This window comes from Odocoileus virginianus, unplaced genomic scaffold (genome assembly GCF_023699985.2).
Source record: "Odocoileus virginianus isolate 20LAN1187 ecotype Illinois unplaced genomic scaffold, Ovbor_1.2 Unplaced_Scaffold_16, whole genome shotgun sequence".
Classification (NCBI taxonomy): Eukaryota; Metazoa; Chordata; class Mammalia; order Artiodactyla; family Cervidae; genus Odocoileus; species Odocoileus virginianus.
The window spans coordinates 357,427-379,977 of record NW_027224278.1 but is presented as its reverse complement, the minus strand read 5'-3'; the positions used below and the strand labels follow the sequence as shown (position 1 = coordinate 379,977).

The 22,551-nt window shown below is 38.8% G+C and overlaps 1 long non-coding RNA gene across 2 annotated transcripts; it reads left to right on the top strand.

Moving 5' to 3' along the window:
* Positions 1 to 171: 171 nt before the first annotated feature.
* On the top strand, positions 172 to 17,776 carry LOC110149861 (uncharacterized). Of its 2 annotated transcripts, none has more exons than XR_002317550.2 (5): positions 172 to 368; positions 1,927 to 2,040; positions 4,793 to 4,936; positions 10,688 to 10,759; positions 17,370 to 17,776. It is a non-coding gene; the product is annotated as an uncharacterized lncRNA (long non-coding RNA). The 2 variants fall into 2 exon arrangements; XR_011486099.1 differs by lacking the exon at positions 17,370 to 17,776 and adding an exon at positions 13,313 to 13,874.
* Positions 17,777 to 22,551: the final 4,775 nt, after the last annotated feature.

Sequence of the window (22,551 nt, the reverse complement as noted above, 5' to 3'; positions counted from 1 at the left end):
AAAGTAATTAGCCTCCAACTAATAAAAATAAATGAAAAAAAAAATAAAGATATGCAGTAACTGTGTGGAGGGCTAGCCAAGATGAAATTAGAGGCCCTTCACCCTACACAAAATCCTTTGGGAATAATACAGTATTTGCTCCATTGTTTGTCTCTAACATTCCTTCAGGCCACCTTAAGAAAGTCTTGAAGAACCATACAGCTCATGCATGTGAAGTAGAGAAATTGGGACTCACTTGCTCACAAAAGACACCTATCAGCATCCTTTCTGCTTTTTATGGTCATAAAGTCCCTGATGAAAACTTTTGTCCAACTCCAGTTGATAAGACCAGTGAAAATGCCACCTGTGTGTCAGTCACAGCTAGACAGGTAAGACCCAACTTCTCAGAAGGCAAGGGTCCTGGTAACTCTACATTCAAAAGCAAACATATCTAATTTTATTTGATGAAAGAATAGATTGACTATGTAATTACCATGGAAACATGAGCAAAATGGAAAAGAAATTAATCATGCATAGCTTGACTACACCATTTAGATTAGAAGAGCTTTGATTTCAGTTACATATTCTTAATTTGGCCATTTCCCTTCCCTTCTTATATAGTAATAGCTAACATTTTTTGAGTACTTACTATGTGCCAGGCATATTGCTTGGCACAATACATGAAATCTTTCCTTTAGTACACATAGCATCGTGAAGTAGGTACTACTTTTAAATATCATTTTATAGATGAGGAAACTAAGAATCAGATAAGCGAACTGATTCTCCCAAGGTTATACAGCTATTCAGTAATAGAGGTGATTGGTGACCTAGATGGGTGCTGGATTAAGGGCTCCATGATTTGAGAAGCTTCCTAAGAGCTCATGATCTAATAAAAACTAAAACATACCTGGAATCAATTGAGAACATTCTAGTTTTCCCTAGAGACTAATATGGGCTTCCCAGATGGCTCAGGGTAAAGAATCTGCCTGCCAATGCAGGAGACTTGGGTTTGATCCCTGGGTTGGGAAGATCCCCTGAAGGAGGAAATGGCAACTCACTCCAGTATTCTTGCCTGGAGAATTCCATGGACAGAGGAGCCTGGCAGGCTACAGTCTGTGGGCTCATAAAGAGTTGGACATGACTTAGGAACTAAAAACAACAGCAACAAGAGACTAATGTATGAGCAGCTTCCTGATTGACCCATCATTCATCCTTATATGCTTGAAAGAATACACTTTCCATCTCTACTTTCTTGGTAGCAACTCAGTCTTATTCCTGCCACCACTAGCTCCACTGAGATCACTACTGATCTTCACCAGTGGACCCTTTTATGTCTTTATCTAATGTGACTTATTGGTGTTACAATAAGTAGACACAGTCTACCATTCTACCTTTCTTTAAACATGCAGTTCCTTTGGCTCTCATGATACCAAGCTCTCTCTCTTTTTTTTTCCCCTCATTTTTAAGAGCTTCTTGCTTCTTCTCTCCTTCCCATTGTAACTAACCACATTAATTGTTTGGCCACCTGCTTTTTCTATTTCCAGAACCAGAGAGTATTCAATTTGTCATATATCAAAAGCTTTCATTTCTGTAGAAATTAGATTTGAAAATAGCCCTTTGCTTAACTTGTGCCAGGAATTAGTATCTCCTTTTAACATACAAGCAAATATAATTTTACAGAGGCAATTTGCTGGTAGTCACATAGCAAGTAAGTAACAGAACTGTAATTCAAGGCCTTAGTTTTTATGTCTAATCCATCACTGTATATATATTCTCTTCTCAAAGTTCAATAAATAGAACATCTATGTGTCAGGGGAAAAAAGAAACATTTTATTGGAAAGTTAAAGAATTCAACTTTTTAAAATTTTGTAAAATTCATTAGTGGAAATGATAACACATTGATGTGAACTTCTATTCAGTAATTTCTCTCTTTTCCTTCTTCACAAGAAACTCCTGGATGAGTGCAAGGACGAACGATGGTGTCAGATATCTATGAATAGTCAAATGTTTGCACAAGATCCATGTCCTGGCATATACAAGTATCTTATAAATGTAGACCAGGTAAGTTTTACAATGGTGTTTAAAATCAAGAGGGGATTTACCAAAAAGGATGGGACCTATATAGTTTGTGGGCTCATTTCTAAGTGTTCTGTCTTTGTTTTCATGCTTAGCAATTTTAAATCACTGTATAATACGTTAAGCTGTATTAAACCAGAAACACAAAATACTTCTTGGTGATAGAGGCCTATTTCTAGTCTATAACTCAAGATTTGAACTTTACCCAAAAGTAAGAGCTACTTTCACTTTAACCCTCCTCTCATTTAAAAGTTTGGATTGCAGGTCTTCTGACAGCTGATTTCTACAAGTTCAGATGACTTTATTATATATTTCTCCTCATTTTAAGGAGGCTTAAACTATCATTGCTTCAAAACAGTTTAAAAATAAACATATTGGAATATAATGTTGAATTTAAAAGGGAATCTAAAGTATCAACTTTGTTTCCTAGTGAACTACCAAATAAAGAGTATGTGAGAATGGTACAATGAGGCTTCGATGCAGAAATAAATCTGTTTGACAATTTTCTCTGAAAGTTATGGCAAATTCATGGAAGGAAAACAAAAATGTGATATAACGAATAAAAATGGACTTGTCATAGGTATGTTGGAAATAGAAGACACACAAATCTATAGTAGAAATTTCCAAATTCTCTGAACTTTAAATAATCGATTAGTGTATTTCATATCACCATGATATTAAAATATAAGCAATACCATGAGACTAGCACTGAGTATATAATATGAACATTCTCAACTGGTTGCAACTATTTTATGAACAAGAGTATAATCATGATTAACTAGTGCAGAGCCACAGAAACGTTGCTGTTGAAAGCTATGCCTTATATGTTTTCCAGAGACAGTGTAGGTGTAAGACAATGCTTAGTTTTAAAATGTGCAAACTCAGTAGCCTCTGCCTGCTCCAGTTTATCCTGAAGCATATGCCACAAAAATTAACATCCTTAAAAATTTGATTGGAAAACTCACTTACATTGACATATTTCAGCTAACGCAACACTGTATCACATTATTGCTGAAGTAAGCCGTAACTTTAGTACCAATAAATAAGGTCTGTGTGCAATTTCCACTGCCATAATTTCTGTCTTTGGCCTAAACTGATCTCAGTTTCAGTGCTGTTGCTCTGTGATTATTGCTGCATTGTGCTGCTTTCTGGTATATTCATGGTTCTGTAGAAGACATGCCTCTTGAATGCTTCAGATCAAAATAAGCTTTGAATAACCTTTGTTGATTCTCATAAACCTTGGCATAGTTCAGGACAAAATCTTCATAAACCTTTTTCTTATTAAAAATAACTATGCACAGGATTATTTATCTTAACCTCTGTCCAGTGATTGTCAATCAGCAGTGATTTTAACCTCTTCCCCAAAGACACTGTGTCTGGAAACATGTTTGGTTATCACAACTGGGGTCAGTTGTTGCTGACATCTAGTGGGTAGAGGTCAAGGATGCTGTTAAACATTATACAGTATATAGGACAGCCCCTGCAACTAAGAATTATCCAACCTTTAAAGTAAATACGTCCAAGGTTGAGAAACTCTGCTCTAGTGATAGTGCATGCTCGTGCTTAGTCACTCAGTCATGTCTGACTCTCTGCAATCCCATGGACTATAGCCTGCCAGGCTCCTCTGTCCATGGGGAAAATTCTCCAGGCAAGAATACTGGAGTGGGTTGCCATGCCCTCCTCCAGGGGATCTTCCCAACCCAGGGATCGAACCCAGGTCTCCTGCATTGCAGGTGGATTCTTTACTGTCTGAGCCACCAGGGGAGCCCAGTGATAGAGTATAAGATACCTCTAACCTGGCTTCCTCATCTACACTTCAATTACTTCTTCCATAAAAGACAGAAGAAATTTAGTATTTGTAAATTTGTATTTTTCAAAGTCACTAAGTTGTACTAATATCTTTAATTGCTAAATAATCATAGATATTGAAAATCTAAAATAATACATTGTAAACTACATATTTAGAACAGTAAAAAGAATTTGAGCTGTTAGGAACTTGGAGAAAATTTTCAATCTTTAGAACTCTTGGCAAACAAAAGTTGTATTGCATTTTTTTTTCAAGTACAAAAATGACATATCTCTTTCATGCATCTCAGAGGAAGGAAGATCCAATACTCAGCAGTATTTGATATCTGCCAAGACCTCGGGAGATCCTATGGTATGGTTTCCTAGGGAAGATAAGACAAGACATTAGCTTCTTTCTAAGTTAAAGAGAATTCTGGACCTGGTGTGCTGTTAAAGCCTGGCAGTATGATGTGATAGAAAAAAAAAATCAAGATTGCTCTTTCCATCCAAGAATAGTGTGCATTTGTATTGTTTACCTAAGATCTATTTTCCCATCCTACTAACATCCTGAATTTCCTTTTAGGAAATTATTAACATTGACTATAGTCTAAAGAGACAATGCTCTTCACTAGCCAAGGAGTGGGCATGCTAGCCAAGTCAGGCCAAGGGAATAGATGCTCCTTCCATGATTATTTGTATCTCAAATAAAATGACAAAGAGGATAACAGTATCTAGGTTCATTCACCCCAGTGAAGGCATCTTGAATAGACTATTTTGACCGCAAGACCACCCTTTTAGTTCTATTTCCTTGAGATCTTAAAGTATTTTGCATATTTAAAAAAAACTCTTAAGCCTACATTGCAGAAATACCTATTCTGGTTCTTCTATGCATTCTACCTCTTTTTTTCTTCCCCAACTCAAATCATTTGTTTGTTTTAATCAAAACCAACAGAGTGCTTAGCTCCTGACGCTCTACAAGGAGTCTTGAGACAGTGTCAAAAGAGAGAAAACTGTACGTTGTTTACAGATACAGCTACTTTCGGTGAACTTTGTTTCCCAGGAGTGAAGAAACAGCTGCAAGTTTCCTATATATGTGGTAAGAAAAAGAGGGTGTCCCTACCACTTAATAAATTACTGTGGAAAGCTACAATATTATAACTAACTCGCATTCTACAATTACAATAATAGCTAAAATCTGTATAGCACTTTTCAGTTTCCAATTTCTTTACATCCATGTTTCTCATTTGGTCATTAAAATAATCCCGTGAGGTGTTGCTGTTGTTTAGTTGCCCAGTCATGTCTGACTCTTTGCGACCCCATGGACTGCAGCACACCAGGCCTCCCTGTCCCTCACCATCTCCCAAAGTTTGCCCAAGTTCATGTCCATTGCATCAGTGATGCCATCCAGCCATCTCATCCTCTGACACCCTCTTCTCCTTTTGCCCTCAATCTTTCCCAGCATCAGGGACTTTTCCAATGAGTCAGCTGTTCGCATCAGATGACCAAAATACTGGAGCTTCAGCTTCAGCATCAGTCCTTCCAATGAATATTCAGGGTTGATTTCCTTTAGGATTGACTGGTTTGATCTCCTTGCTGTCCAAGGGACTCTCAGGAGTCTTCTCCAGCACCACAGTTTGAAGGCATCAATTCTTTGGCACTCTGCCTTCTTTATGGTCCAGCTCTCACAACCATATGTGACCACTGGGAAGACCATAGCCTTGACTATATGGACCTTTGTTGGCAGAGTAATGTCTCTGCTTTTCAACACACTGTCTAGGTTTGTCATAGCTTTCCTGCCAAGAAGCAATCATCTTCTGATTTCATGGCTGCAGTCACCATCCACAGTGATTTTAGAGCCAAAGAAGAGGAAATCTGTTGCTACTTCCACCTTTTCCCCTTTCTATTCGCCATGAAGTAAGAGGGCCAGATGCCATGGTGTGCTCAGATGCTCAGTCATGTCTGACTCTTGTGATCCCATGGACTGTAGCCTGCCAGGCTCCTCTGTCCATGGGATTTCCCAGGTGAGAATACTGGAGTGGGTTGCCATTTCCTTCTCCAGGAGATCTTCCCAACCCAGGGATTGAACCTGCATCTCCTTGTCTCCTGCATTGGCAGGTAGATTCTTTACCACTAGTGCCACCTGGGAAGCCCACCTTTTCCCCTTCTATTTGCCATGAAGTAATGGGGCCAGATGCCATGATCTTAGTTTTTTTTAATATTTAGTTTTAAGCTGGCTCTTTCACTCTCCTCCTTCACCCTCATCAAGAGGCTCTTTAGTTCCTCTTCACTTTCTGCCATTAGAGTGGTATCATCCACATATCTGAGGTTGTTGATGTTTCTCCTGCCTATCTTGATTCTTATTAACTCATCCAGCCCAGCATTTCTCATGATGTGCTCAGCATATAGGTTAAATAAACAGGGTGACAGCAGACAGCCCTGTCATACTCCTTTCTCAATCCTGAACCAATCAGTTGTTCCATACAGGGTTCTAACTGTTGCTTCTTGACCCACATACAGGTTTCTCAGGAGACAGGTAAGATGGTCTGGTATTCCCATCTCTTTAAGAGCTTTCCACAGTTTGTTATGATCCACACAGTCAAAGGCTTTTAGCATAGTTGATGAAACAGAGGTAGATGTTTTGCTGGAATTCCCTAGCTCTCTATGATCCAATGCATGTTGGCAATTTCATCCCTCATTCCTCTGCCTTTTCTAAAGCCAGCTTGGACGTCTGGAAGTTCTTGGCTCCCATAACGCTGAAGCCCAGCATGCAAGGTCTTAAGCATGACCTTACTAGCATGGGGGGCTTCCCTGATAGCTCAGTTGGCAAAGAATCTGCCTGCAATGCCGGAGACCCCGGTTCAATTCCTGGGTCAGGAAGACCTTTTGGAGAAGGGATAGGCTACCTACTCCAGTATTCTGGCCTGTGGAATTTCATGGACTGTATAGTCTATGGAGCGGCAAAGAGTCAGACATGACTGAGTGACTTTCACTTTCACTTTACTAGCATGGGAGATGAGTGCAATTGTCTGATGGTTAGCACATTCTTTGGTACTACCCTTCTTGGGAATTGGGATGAGGATTGACCTTTTCCAGTCCTGTGGCCACTGCTGGGTCTTCCAGATTTGCTGACATATTGAGTGCAACACTTTGATAGCATCATCCTTTAGGGTTTTGAATAGCTCTACTGAAATTCCATCACATCCACTAGCTTTATTGACAGCAGTGCTTCCTAAGGCCCACTTGACTTCACACTCCAGAATGTCTGGCTCTGGGTGACTGACCACACCATCATAGTTATCCAGTTCATTAAGATCTTTTTTGTACAGTTCTTCCATGTATTCTTTCCATCTCTTCTTGATCTCTTCTGCATCTACTAGGTCTCTACCATTTCTGTCCTTTATTGTGCCCATCTTTGGGCAAAATGTTCCCTTGATATTTCCAATTTTCCTGAAGAGATCTCTAGTCTTTCCCCTTCTGTTGTTTTCCTCTATTTTTATGCACTGTTCATTGAAGAAGGCCTTCTTGTCTCTCCTTGCTATTCTTTGGAACTCTGTGTTTAGTTGGATGTACCTTTCCCTTTCTCCCTTGCTTTTATTCCCATTCTATAGAAAAGAAAACAGAGATTCAGAAAGGAAAAGTAACACGTTCAAGATTATACAGGTATTAAGTGACTGTGATTCCATACTTGTGAGATATTCAGGAGAAAATGATAAGTTAGTATGTATATATATATATATATATATATATATATATATATATATATATATATATATATATATATATATGCATGTTGAGTTGAGTGTGGAGCCAGTACTGAAGGTATTAGGAGCTGTATCAGTTGGGATGGTTAGATACCTGCAGTAGAGGTCAACCTAAGCTGTTTTAGCAGAAAAGGAGTTTATTAAAAGGGCAGTGGATATCTCATAGAAGTTGCTGAGACGTATGTATAACCTGGCTTAGCTATATATCTAATAAAAATGCCCCAAACTGTACTTTGGAACTTTATGGTAAGAAAAATGCTTATTCCATTAAACAGCTGCTGCCTCTGAAGAGAGAAAAGTTTTAAGTTATTAGCTTCCAAGTCCAGGTGGCACAGACACATCTGACTGGGCAAGCTTAGATCATGTTCCAAATCCCTAGTTGTAAGGGAGATTGGGAAAGTCAGCACTTGAATTTTTATTCCCTGTAATAGGAGGTAAAGTTTTCTTCCCACAGAAACCTATAATGTGGGTTAATATTGCAGTCATATTAACCCATTGCAGAAAGGGGTTAAGACTTTGAGTAGCCAAAACAGCTTAGCTGTCGTTTATATTTAAAATATGCCTATATTCTTCCTAAAAGGTTAATGATACTTATCCTACTAATATTTGTAGAATGGAGAAATCTCCAAACAAAATGTTGACATAGCAGGATAACTGCTGTGTATAGTTTGAAGTGGGGTTAGAACAAAGTCCAAAGGAATGTTAGCACTTAAGAGACTTGCAGAGAAAAAGAAAATTTCAAAGGGGACTCAGTTCAGTTCAGTTCAGTTGCTCAGTCATGTCTGACTCTTTGCGACCCCACGGACTGCAGCACTCCAGGCTTCCCTGTCCATCACCAACTCCCAGAGTTTGCTAGAACAAAGTCCAAAGGAATGTTAGCACTTAAGAGACTTGCAGAGAAAAAGAAAATTTCAAAGGGGACTCAGTTCAGTTCAGTTCAGTTGCTCAGTCATATCTGACTCTTTGCGACCCCATGGACTGCAGCACTCCAGGCTTCCCTGTCCATCACTAACTCCCAGAGTTTGCTCAAACTTATGTCCATTGAGTCAGTGATGCCATCCAACCATCTCATCCTCTGTCCTCCCTTTCTCCTCCTGCCTTCAATCTTTCCCATCATCAGGGTCTTTTCCAATGAGTCAGTTCTTTGCATCAGGTGGCCAAAGTATTGGAATTTCAGCTTCAGCATCAGTCCTTCCAGTGAATGTTCAGGACTGATTTCCTTTAGGATTGACTGGTTGGATCTCCTTGCAGTCCAAGGGACTCTCAAGAGTCTTCTCCAACACCACAGTTCAAAAACATAAATTCTTCAGCTCTCAGCCTTCTTTATGGTCCAACTCTCATATCTGTACATAACTACTAGAAAAACCATAGCTTTGATTAGACAGACCTTTGTCAGCAAAGTAATGTCTCTGCTTTTTAATATGTTGTCTAGGTTGGTCATAGCTTTTCTTCCAAGGAGTAAGCATCTTTTAATTTCATGGCTGCAGTCACCATCTGCAGTGATTTTGGAGCCCCCAAAAATAAAGTCTGTCACTGTTTCCACTGTTTCCCCATCTATTTGCCATGAAGTGATGGGACTGGATGCCATGATCTTAGTTTTCCTGAATGTTGAGTTTTAAGCCAGCTTTTAAACTCTCCTCTTTCACTTTCATCAGGAGGCTCTTTAGTTCTTTGCTTTATGTTGTAAGGGTGGTGTCACCTGCATATCTGAAGTTATTGAAATTTCTCCCGGCAATCTTGGTTCCAGCTTGCACTTCATCGAGTATGGCATTTCTCATGATGTACTCTGCATATAAGTTAAATAAGCAAAGTGACAATATACAGCCTTGATGTACTCCTTTCCCAATTTGGAACCAGTCTGTTGTTCCATGTCCGGTTCTAACTGTTGCTTCTTGACATGCATACAGAAATCTCCAGAGGTAGACAAGGTGGCCTGTTATTTCCATCTCTTGAAGAATTTTCCACAGTTTCTTGTGATTCACACAGTCAAAGGCTTTGGCATAATCGATAAAGCAGAGTAGATATTTTCCTGGAATTCTCTGCTTTTTTGATGATCCAATGGATATTGGCAATTTGATCTCTGGTTCCTCTACCTTTTCTAAAATCCAGCTTGAACATCTGGAAGTTCACAGTTCACATACTGTTGAAGCCTGGCTTGGAGAATTTTGAACATTACTTTGCTAGCATGTGAAATAAGTGCAACTGTGTGGTAGTTTGAACATTCTTTGGCATTGCTCTTCTTTGGGATTGGAATGAAAACTGACTTTTCCAGTCCTGTGGCCACTGCTGAGTTTTCCAAATTTGCTGGCATTTTGAGTGCAGCACTTTAACAGCATCATCTTTTAGGATTGAAATAGCTCAACTGGAATTCCATCACCTCCACTAGCTTTGTTTGTTGTGATACTTCCTAAGGCCCACTTGATTTCACATTCCAGGATTAATTCAAAGGGAAATAAGAAGAGATAAAGTATGAAGAAAATGAGAAGAATGTGGTGTGAAAGCAAAAAGGGAGAAGACTGATGGAAAGGAAGAAGTAATCAGCTGTGTCTATAATGTTATGAGGAACAGTAAGATGAAAACTCAGAGATAGTTCTGGGGGATGTGAGATTACAGATATCTTTTTATTTTTGATTTAAAATATGCCAACATTTTTCTAAACCAACAGGAAGGAGCCATTCCATACATTAAAACAATGTCTTCATCTTTGGTGTTGGGTAAATCCTTATTTTAAAATTGCTTTAATCCAAAGTCTTCACTACTTTCCAATTCAAGCATCCTTACTACTTTAGTGTACACTCCTTGCTTCTGCATTTTGAAATCTCCTTAGTTCATTTATTCCTTCCTCTGTTCTGTGACAATGCCTAGACCATTACTTGATTCAATACTCAGGATTTATTCCATGGAAATAAATAGGTATGACAAGGCTGTCACTTAAAAATTTAGATTAACACTACTTTAATTTAGTCTCTCACAATACATTATTTTAAATGAAAGTCTGCCAAATATCAACTTTTTAACCATCCCAGTTGTATGAACAGTAATTGAAATTCCCATGTCAATTTTCTACTCTTTGTTTTGCATTTCAGTGCCTATATAGCTGTTGCAAGAAATTGACCATAGCTCAATGGACCCATTTACACTGTCTGATTATATATATGGTAAGTATCAGAAGACACTCTGCATAGTATGCCTACAGGTGAATGATTAGAAACAGAATAGTTAAATAGTCTTATTTAATACTAAATATTCTTTTCTTCATCCTTTCCCCTCTTAAAAACTTGGGTCTAATCTGATCTCCTACATACGGCCTTCCTATAAAATATCTCTTTCATTCCGACACAATCATGGGGATTTAATCTGAACTAAGATTAGGCAGTTTTATGCCATATGACCCAGCAATACCACTTCTGGGCATACACACCGAGGAAACCAGATCTGAAAGAGACACGTGCACCCCAATGTTCATCACAGCACTGTTTATAATAGCCAGGACATGGAAGCAACCTAGATGCCCATCAGCAGATGAATGGATAAGGAAGCTGTGGTACATATACACCATGGAATATTACTCAGCCATTAAAAAGAATTCATTTGAATCAGTTCTAATGAGATGGATGAAACTGGAGCCCATTATACAGAGTGAAGTAAGCCAGAAAGATAAAGAACATTACAGCATACTAACACATATATATGGAATTTAGAAAGATGGTAATGATAATCCTATATGCAAAACAGAAAAAGAGACACAGATGTACAGAACAGACTTTTGGACTATGTGGGAGAAGTCGAGGGTGGGATGTTTCAAAAGAACAGCATGTATATTATCTATAGTGAAACAGATCACCAGCCCAGGTGGGATGCATGAGACAAGTGCTTGGGCCTGGTGCACTGGGAAGACCCAGAGGAATCAGGTGGAGAGGGAGGTGGGAGGGGGGATCGGGATGGGGAATACATGTAACTCCATGGCTGATTCATGTCAATGTATGACAAAACCCACTGAAATGTTGTGAAGTAATTAGCCTCCAACTAATACAAATAAATGAAAAGAAAAAAAAATAAAAGCATTAGTTCAGAAAAAAAAGATTAGGCAGTTTTAGGTGGAAAAATAAAGTCTCATAAAAATGGAATTTAATATTTGAAATGGTGCTTTTTTGTCTAAGTCTATTGGAAAGCTTGCTTAGAGCATCTAATGGTGAAGAGCATCTTCCATACATACAGTCTCAGGGAGTCAGATTTTGTACCAAAACTATATATATTTAAATTAAAGAGTTAAATTATAGAGTTAATATATAATATCAGAGTCTAAGGTGATTAGTCCAAACTCCATTAATCTTTGACTCATTCTCAAATGGCAAACTTCCTCCAACAAGATTTCTTTTTTTTGCAGACTTGAAGGTATAGTTTACACATCATAAAATTCATCCTATTAAGTATACAATTAATGATTTGTATATGCACAGAGTTGTGTAATCATTACCATGGTCACATTTTAGAACATTTTATTACCTCCCCCCAAAGAAATCCTGTGCTCATTAGCAACTTATATTGGATTCACCAGAGATCTGTTGATGCAAAAATAGTTAAGAATGTAGATACATTATCAGTCCAATGCAGTTTTCAAATTATGCCAAGTGCTGTAGACCTTTTTGGTGAAAGTATGTGTAGAAGGATAACTTTTTGAGCAGGTCTCTTATAGATGCTCCTAGATGACACTGTCTCTCCAATATGCCAAAGCAGGCCAACAAACTGGTGAGAAAGAATAGGTTGCCACTCTCTTGAGACCTATTTCCCACAGAGTTGACATACTTTCTGTATGGTCATTAGGAAAGAAGTATGACTGCTCCATCTTATATACATTACTCTCACAAACATACATTTAGCCTCATTTCTTGAGGTCTGTGGCACATGGGTGACTATTTTCCTTTCTGTAGTAATGGGTGAAGTTTTCTGTTTGAGACTGTTAGATCAATATTATTAATTGTGCTAAGCTAATATTTCATATCTTCATTGCACTTATGACTGCTTTCACTGAAAAAAAAAGAAAGTGAAATGTTAGTCCTGCAGTCATGTCCAGCTCTTTGCGACTGCATGGACTGTAGCCCAACAGGCTCCTCTGTCCATGGGATTCTCCAGGCAAGAATACTGGAATGGGTTGCCATTCCCTTTTCCAGGAGATCTTCCAGACCCACGGATCTAACCTGGATCTAATCATTGTAGCTGGATTCTTTACCATCTGAGCCACCTTGCTTTCTCCATTAGCTCCTAAAGGAGGTAATATAGTGCTGAATTTTCACATTCCTTCTTTATTCCTGTAAATTTTTGATTATGGATGTTGAAGCTATGTTATCACTTGCCTATGATGTTATATCATCCTGGTATATTGACCTTTTCATTTGAATGCTGTGACCTTTTAAATCTTCAGTAAATTTTACTACCTTAGTATCTATTGTGCTTGATGTTAATAGAGTTGTACTAACATTTTATGGTTTGCATTTTCCTGTTGTATCTTTAACCATCATATTGATTTCTACTTTTGGGATTGGCATTTTTTCATTTATTCTCTCAAAATTTTTTAAATCGGAGCATAGTTGCTTTACAATGATGTGTTAATTTTTGCTGTACAACAACATGAATCAACTATATGTATAATCAACTATATAAATCTCCCTCTTTGATCTCCCTCCCACTCCACCTCCATCTCATCCCTCTAGGTCATCACAGAGGACCAGGCTGGATTCCCTATGTCATATAGCAGCTTCCCACTAGCTATTTCACATATGGTCGTATATATATGTCAATGCTGTTGGTCCTTTAATGGACCGGAACCTGGTGGTCCGGAGTCGACGATAAGAAAGTAAGAGAGAGAAAGAGGCTGATATCCCCTGGTTTACGCGGAAAGCCAATAGAGTCCTGTTCTTAGGGCTCGCGCTGCTGCACGTAGGCACCAGGCGCCCTCTCGAGTGGGTGAAGGCACAGTGCGCCTTCTCGAGAGGGTCTTAGAAGCCTGGGCAAGAAAGTGAGCTCAGCGGGCCTCCGCGCTCCAAGGAATTAGCCTGAAAGAGAGAGAGAGAGAGAGAGACAGAAAGAAAGAAAGAGAGAAAGAGAGAAAAAGAAAGAAAGAAAGAGAAAGACACGGGGACCCAAGCTCTGATGGAGCAAAGGTGTTTTAATCAACATGGTGTGTGCATATATACTGTCTTACAAGGTGGTTATTCTCAGCAAAGATAAAGATTAAAATTCCAGACTTACAAAACATAAGACAATCCCTATCAAAGAGAGTTGCAAACAATCACCTTTTACCGTATGGCTCATAAAAAGGAAGAGGGTACTTATCACCGTAATGAGAAATGCCTGGATTCCTCAGCCCCGGGAAAGGCGTGCCTCTCAGGAATTAATAAGGGCCAGAGGGTTCCTGACAGATCCAAAACAGCACACAGGAAGCCTCTTGTTAAATGCTTCCTGACAAATGCCACTCTCTCAATTTGTCCCACCCTCTCCTCCTCCCCTCCCCATGTCCACAAGTCTGTTGCCTACATCTGCATCTCTATTCCTGCCCTGCAAATAGGTTCATCTGTACCATTTTTCTAGATTCCATATATATGTGTTAATATACAATATTTGTTTTTCTCTTTCTGACTTACTTCACTCTGTATGACAGACTCTAGGTTCATCCACATCACTACAAATGACCCAATTTCATTCCTTTTTATGGCTGAGTAATATTCCACCATATATGTGCATCACATCTTCTTTATCCATTCATCTGTCTCACCAAATAGAGAATTTCAATAAAGAGAAGCTACAAAAGTTAAGCTTGATATAAATTCTGGAGTTGAAAAATAGAACTTAAATGAAATGTTTACTAGAGAACTCAAAATTAAATTTGAGCTGGTAGAAGAAAGAATCAGTGAAATTAAAGACAGACCAATTGAAATAGGAGGGACAGGTTCTCTAATGAAAGCAAGTTGAGAGAGGAATGATAAAATAGGTGTAGGTATAGACTAATTCAGATTAAGGAAGATGAAGTAGCTTCTGTCAGATGGATTCTGTTCTTTTTTGAGAGTGGAGATAAAGATGAATAGGTGGGGCACTGGGCAGTTTTAGAGAAGTGAAATTATTTTATATATATATAATGGTGAACATAGAACATTATGTGATGTGAAGTGAAAGTCGCTCAGTCATGTCTGACTCTTTGCGACCCCATGAACTATACAGTCCATGGAATTCTCCAGGCCAGAGTACTGGAGTGGGTAGCCTTTCCCTTCTCCAGGGGATCTTCCCAACCCAGGGATCAAACCCAGGTCTCCCACATTGCAGGCAGATTCTTTACCAGCTGAGCCACAAGAGAAGCCCAAGAATACTGGAGTGGGTAGCCTATCTCTTCTCCAGGGGATCTTCCCAACCCAGGAATTGAATCCAGGTCTCCTGCATTGCAGGTGGACACTTTACCAGCTGAGCTATCTACATGTATCAAAATCCACGGAACTGTACAACAGAAATAGATGAATCCTAATATAAACTATGGACTTTAGTTAATAATAATATATCAGCATTGATTCATCAATTGTACCAAATGCATAGCACAAATTACACAAATGCAAAATGTTAATAATAGGAGAAATTGTGTGTGAATGGGGTAGAGGGAGGAGAGAGGGGAGGTACGTGGGAAGTCTCTGCTTTCTGACAATTACTCTGCAAACTAAACACTTGTTCTAAAAAACTTTAAAAGACTTTAGTCTGTTAAAAATAGTAAAACTATAAAGGAAAATATGGATGTTGATAATCTAAAATTTTTCCTATAGAGGTGTAATAGCAATAGAAATTTTCAAAAGGAAAAAGAACTTATCTATTTGCTATTCACAATAGAAGTGAAATATATTGTGGTGGGAGATAAACCTCTAATTATTATTATTATGATTCAAAAACAGGAGCCACAAGGAAAAGAGTTCTAGATTTGAGTAAATTAATAAAATTAAGCCTATGGACATCAAAAATTGCTACAATTAATGTTAAGAGGCAAACTACAAAAACTGTTTGTACTCATCTTGACAAAGAGCTAATAATAACAATGTATAAGAGCTCTTTGAAATCTATAACAAAATCACTTACTTCTTTCAATTAAGCAACAGATAGTAATATAAAATTGACAGAAAGGAGAAACATAAATATCTAATAAAATTGTCAAAATGTTTAGCATTACTGGAAATCAGAGTCATACATAATTAAACATTGTGATAATGTTTTCTTGTTAAAGTGGTAACAAAGAAACTGCAATACTCCATGTTGGTTAAAATGAAATTATGAGCACTTCAATGTGCCAGTGGTGTGTATTATTTGTATACCATTGAAAGGGAGTTTGATAGTATCTACTTAGAGTTTTAACAAGTTTAGGTCCTATAGACTATAATGCCATTAAAAGAAATTTAGAAAACTATTTGAAAGATCTATATCAAACAGTTGATAGCATTCCTAAGTGATGGTATTGTTGCTGTTTTTTTCCATTTTCTGTATTTTCTAACTTTTTTTCATAATATATCTCACCTTTATAATAAAAACATACAAAGAAAAAATTTAATCCATCTCTCAGTGGGAAAGAAAGGCTATCTGGTCATTTCATGAAAAATCATGATATTGTGCCCATAACATTGGTCTAAAACATAAAGTCATTTAAAAAAAAAAGAAAAAAGATAATATTGTATATATAATGTTACCTGCTTTTTTCCAAGTAAACTCTCATTAGCAGTTTCCCCTGTCATAATAAATAATTTTAAATGCCCAAAAAGACAGCTAGTGATAGGTAAAGGTCATAAAAAGATAAATTCTTCTTTCTGAATTGATAGTAAGGGGAGATGTAGTGATAGTTAAAGCAACATCATTATTTTAAGAGAGTAAAAGTCATAGCATTAAATACAAGGAGATAGAGATTGTTATATGATGATAAGTAGCTTATCATCTCAACCAATATAGAGTTTCCAAGTGAATTTTTTTCACTGGATGTGTCTCTCTGGTGCAGTATGTTGCATTTAATACAGAACTGGTGTGAAATAAGCCCCTCTTTTGAAGGTAGGAATAGGAAGTGTAACATTTTATTCTCTGTATTTTCAAGTTTGACAATGGAAAATGCATATACAACTACTATCTTTTGCTTGAGATGTTAGAAAAAAAACCCCACAAAAACATGCTTGGGCTTCACATTTATAATGATTAAACGAACACAAAATCCCAGTCCAATTCTTATTCAACATCTTAGTCTGCTCAGGCTTCCAAAACAAAACAACATAGACAAGTTGGCTTAAACAACCAAAATTTATTTTCTCACAGATCTGGGGACAAGAAGATTCAGATTAAGGTGCCAGCATAGGAGGAAACTCTATTCCTATATTGTAGACATCTGCTTTCACATTGTATGTCCTTAAATGGGAGAGCGAGCGAGAGAGACAGAGACAGAGACAAGAAAGGGAGGGAGGGGGAAAGATATCCTTATGCTGTTTCTCCTTATAAGGGCACTGACCCCATCATGAAGGCCCCATCATCATGACCTTTTGTAAACTTCTTTTCCAAAGGCCTCATCTCCAAAAACCATCATATTGAGGTTGTTGTTGTTGGGGGAGGGGACACAATTCAATCCACAGCATTTAGGAATATAAAAATCACCAAGAGACTAAAGAACTGGTTTGTCATTTGGCATTTATTCTTTGTTTGTTTTAGTATTTCTCATTTTGACCCCATTATAGAGTATGGGTTTATTGTTTATTGTTTTCCTCACAGGCATCCCTGAGAAAATGGGCCTGTATTTCCTGTGTGGTGTCTCTGGAGGCCTTATCTTTCTATTATGTATCTTTACTTCCAAAATGACCTTTGTCCAAGAAATGAAAGAAGTTTCCGGGTGTATAAATTACAAGTTGGACAAGAAAAAGCTACAGGACCAGGAAGAAGAAAACCACAATGATGACAGTTCTTCTGGTTCCTCTTTCCATCACTTTACGCACACCTATCCATCCTCAAATAGCATGTTTTGCCATGAACTGACTGCAGCTTTAGAGCATGTAGCTAAGGGAAGAAACCAAGAAAGAGATGAAATCTGGATAGCCAAAGAACCTAGTTCTTATGCTATTTACAAGATCAAAACTGGCACAAAATAAAATGAAACACAATGTGTGATTTTTCCAGGTGTACAGACATGATTCTATACTTTAAATACTGAAATGCCCCAAAGTCCTGGGTAATATGGATAGAAAAGTATTATTGTTAATATATTAGTTTTCAATTGTCTCATTTAGACAATGAGTTTTCAGTTTACAGTAAGGCCCCAGAAGCTATGTTGCTGTTCATTTACTCAGTCACTTCTGACATTTTGCGACCCCATGGACAGCAGTACGTCAGGCTTCCCTGGTTATCCAGATCATTAAGGCCTTTTGGTAAAGTTCTTCTGTGCATTTTTGCCACCTCTTCTAAATCTGTTCTGCTTCTGTTAAGTCCATACAGTTCTTGTCCTTTATTGTGCCCATCTTTCCATGAAATGTTCCCTTGGTATCACTAATTGAAGAGATCTCTAGTCTTTCCCATTATATTGTTTCCCTCTATCTCTTTTCATTGTTCACTTAAAAATGGCCTTCTTATCTCTTCTTGCTGTTCTTTGGAACTCTGCATTCAGTTGGGTGTATCTTTCTCCTTCTCCTTTGCCTTTCGCTTCTCTTCTTTTTCTCACCTATTTGTAGGGCCCTCTCAGACAACACTTTGCCTTCTTATGTGTCTTTTCTGGGGGATGGTTTTGGTCACCACCTCCTGTACAATGTTATGAAGCTCTGTGCCATAGTTCTTCAGGCACTCTGTCTACCAGACCTAATTCCTCTCTATAATCATAAGGGATTTGATTTAGAGTTTTCTCCTACCCTCTTTATTATTATTGTTATTATTATCTTGTGATGATGTTTAGCAGATCTACCCTTTTAGTAAAATTTAAAGTATACAGTAGAGTATTGTTAATTATAGGCTATATGCTCTACAGTAAATCTCAAGAACTAATGCATTTTGTATAGCTGAAACTCTGTATTTCTTGTCCTTTGAGACTCATATGATGTGAATGTTAGAACACTTGATGTTGTCCCAGGGTTCTTTTAAACTATCCTCATTTTATCAATTTTTTTTCTGTTTCTCTTCAGTTAGATGATTTTCACTGCTATGCCTTCCAGCTCATAGATCCATTCCTCTGTTTCATCTACTCTTCTGTTGATTCCTTCTAGCATATTTTAACTAGGTTTTCCTGGTGACTCAGCTGGTAAAGAATCTGCCTGCAATCCAAGAGACCTGGGTTTTATTCCTGGGCTGGGAAGATCCACTGGATAGGGATAGGCTACCCACTCCAGTATTCTTGGGTTTCCCTGGTGGCACAGCTGGTAAAGAATCTGCCTGCAATGTGGGAGACCTGAGACTCTGTATCATCCACTCTTCTGTTGATTCATTCTAGAGTATTTTAACATTTCAGTTATGGTATTTTTCATCTTTATTTGGTTCTGCTTTATAGTTTTTTAACTCTGTTAAAATTCTCACTACGTTCATCAATTCTTCTTTCAAACTCATTGAGCATCTTTATTATCATTACCTTGAAATCTTTACTGGATAGATTGTTTATGTCCAGTTTGTTTAGCTCTTTTTCTGATATTTTGTCTTGTTCTTCATATTGAACATATCTATCTTTCTCTTCACTTTGCCTGAATCTCAGTGTTTATTTCTATGTATTAAGAAGATCAGATACATTTCCTGATCTTGGAGAAGAGGTCTCATGCAGGAGACACCTTGTGGGCCCCAGCAGTACACTACCTACTAGTAATCAGTGATAAAAGGTATGGAGGTGTCCCCTATGTGTACTTCATGGACGCTTCTGTTGTGGCAAGGTGGATTACTGTGGGTATAATTGTAGACTGGCTGTCCTGGGTTTCATTTCGACAAGGCTGTGTTCTATAGAGTGGCTGCTATCCCACTGATCAGTGGACCACATCCGGGAAGCTGGAAACAGGGCACACAGGGTTCCAGTGTCTTTCAAAAGAGGCATCACTGAAAGTACTTACACATATGATTCCATTACTTGAAGTTCTAAAACAGGCAAAACCAACATGTGGTGAAAGACATAAGAACAGTTGTTGCCCCTAGGGCATGAGAATGAGGCTAATTGTGAAGAGACATGAAGAACCTTTTCGTATGATCCAGTTGGCCAAGTCCTGGGTATATACCTTAGAGAAATAAAACTCTATGTTCATATAAAAACTTATCCATGAATGTTCATATCTGCTTTATTCAACATTGCCAAAAACCTAGAAACAACCAAAATGTCCTCCAATAGGCTGAGGGTTAAACAAACTGTGGTACATCCAAACAATAGAATACTACTCAACAATAGAGTATAACTATTGATACACACAACAATCTTGACAAACCTCAAAAGCAATATGTTTAGTGATAGCAGCCAGCACCAAAAGTTGACAGACTTAATGAATCTACTTACAAGACACATGGGAAAGGTAGTTTTTTAAGAGATGGAGACCAGAGCAGTGGTTGTCAAGGATTAGGCCTGAAGAAAGAGTTTGACAACAATTGAGAGTTTAAAGTACTCTATAATATTGTGTTATTTTGCAACCACGGACCGGCCCTTCATTGGTCGGGGTGCACAGTCTGTGACAGGCAGACTCCCTGAGGTTGCCGATTTCCCATGCCCCCCCCCCCCCCCCCCCCCCGCAGGCCTGGGCCTGCAAAGACATGGTGCTGGCAGGACCCTGCTCACCCTGCCCATTGGACCCTCTCTTTGTCAGAACGCTCCCTTTCCACAGGAGGAGACCTTTGTACAGAGAAGGCAGCAGACCACCCAGTGGCACCAAGTGTACACTGGCGGTGCTGGGCCACCATCACCACTGTGTCTAGAATGCTGGCACCACCACAAAGAGAAACCCCTGTACAGGCCAGGCACTCACTCCCCACTGCCCCCTCCTGCAGTTTCCCCCACCACACCCCCGTAGTCCTCAGGCAAGCACTCATCAGGTTCCTGTCCACAGCCCTTGGCCTGTTCTGTCGACTTCCTAGAGGTGGAGGCATACAATAAATAGGTGGCCTTCTGTGTCTGGCTGCTGTCACTGAGCATAGGGCCCATGCCCATGGTGGCACAAGTCAGCACTTCTTTCCTTTTCCTGGCTGAATAGTATTCCACTGTATGGCTAGACCACATGTGTTTTGTATCTGCTCAGCAGTGGACGGACATTTGGGTAACTTCTCCCTTGTGCCTACTGTGGTGGACATTCCTCTATGGGGTTCTGTGTGAATGCCTGTTTTCAACTCTTTGGGATGTATGCCCATGAATACACTTGTGGGTTTATTTCCAGACTCTTAATTGTATTCCACTGATCTATGTGTCTATCCTTATGCTAGTACTACACAGTTCTGATAGCTGTAGTTTTGGAGTAAGTTTTGAAATCCGGAAGTAGGTGTCCATCATGCCTTGGTACACTGTCCCAAAGTATATATTGTTAGTCTGTTTCCTGGCCTTCCTGAAAGGGACCTAGAGGTTTTTAGTGAGTGTGATTTTGAATTAGGAGAATACCTTTTGGGGCCTATTGGACACTGGCTCTGATCTCACACTAATTCCAAGATGCCCCAAGTGTCATTATGGTCCATCAGTCATAGTAGGAGCTTATTTTAGGTCAAGGGATCAATGAAATTTTAGCTTAGGGCCATCTCCATTGGGTCAAGTGTGAACCCAAACCAATCCTGTGCTTATCTATACAGTTCTGGAATGCAAAATAGGATAGACATATTCAGCAGCTGGCAGAGTCCACAACTCATCTGCTCCCTGACCTGCAGAGTGAGGGCTATTTTGGCATGGAAGCAATTAGAATTGCCTCTATCTAGAAATATAGTAAACCAAATTGTTGCACATACCTGAGTGGATTTCAGTGATTTGCAGTACCATCAAGGGCTACAAACATGCAGGAGTGATGATTTTCTCCACATCCCCATTAAAGTAGCCTATTTGGCCCGTGCAGAAAACAGATGGTCTTGGAGAATGAGAGTGGGTTTTCATTAGCTTGACCAGGTGGTAATTTCAATTTCAGGTGATGTACCTATGTAGTTTAATTGCTTGAGCAAATTGACATCTCCAGTGCCATGCTACCTGCCCTCTTCATGGATCACAGCCTTGTCATGGTGAAGGGCTTGCATAACTCAATGAAGCTATGAGCCACGCCATGCAGACCCACTGAAGACGGATCAGTCATATTGGAGAGTTCTGACATATTGTGGTCCACCGGTAAAGGAAATGACAACCCACTCCAGTATTCTTGCCTCAAGAACTCCATGGACTACAGGAAAAGGTAAAAAGATATGACACTGGAAGACGAGCTCCCCAGGTTGGAAGGTGTCCAATATGCTACTGGTAAAGAGTGGAGGTCAATTCAGATACCATTATATCTACTATGTGGCCAAGAATTGCTTAGAAGAAATGGAATAGTTTAATAGTCAATAAAAGAGACTAAAATGGAATTCTTGGGTCCAATCTCAAAAATGACAGAATGATTTCAGTCTGCTTCCAAGCAAACCATTCAACATAACAGTAGTCCAAGTCTATGTCCCAATCATTGATGCCAAAGAAGCTGAAGTTGAACAGTTCTATGAAGACCTAAAACACCTACTAGAACTAACACCAAAAAGATGTTCTTTTCATTATAGAGGACTGGAATGCAAAAATAAGAAGTCAAGTGACACCCAAAATAACAGGCAAATTTGGCCTTGGAGTACAAGATGAAGCAGGGAAAAGGCTAACAGAGTTTTGCCAAGAGAATGCACTGGTCATAGCAAACACCCTCTTCCAACAACACAAGAGACAACTCTACATATGGACATCATCAGATGGTCAATACCTAAATCAGATTGATTATATTTTTGCAGCCAAAGATGGAGAAGCTCT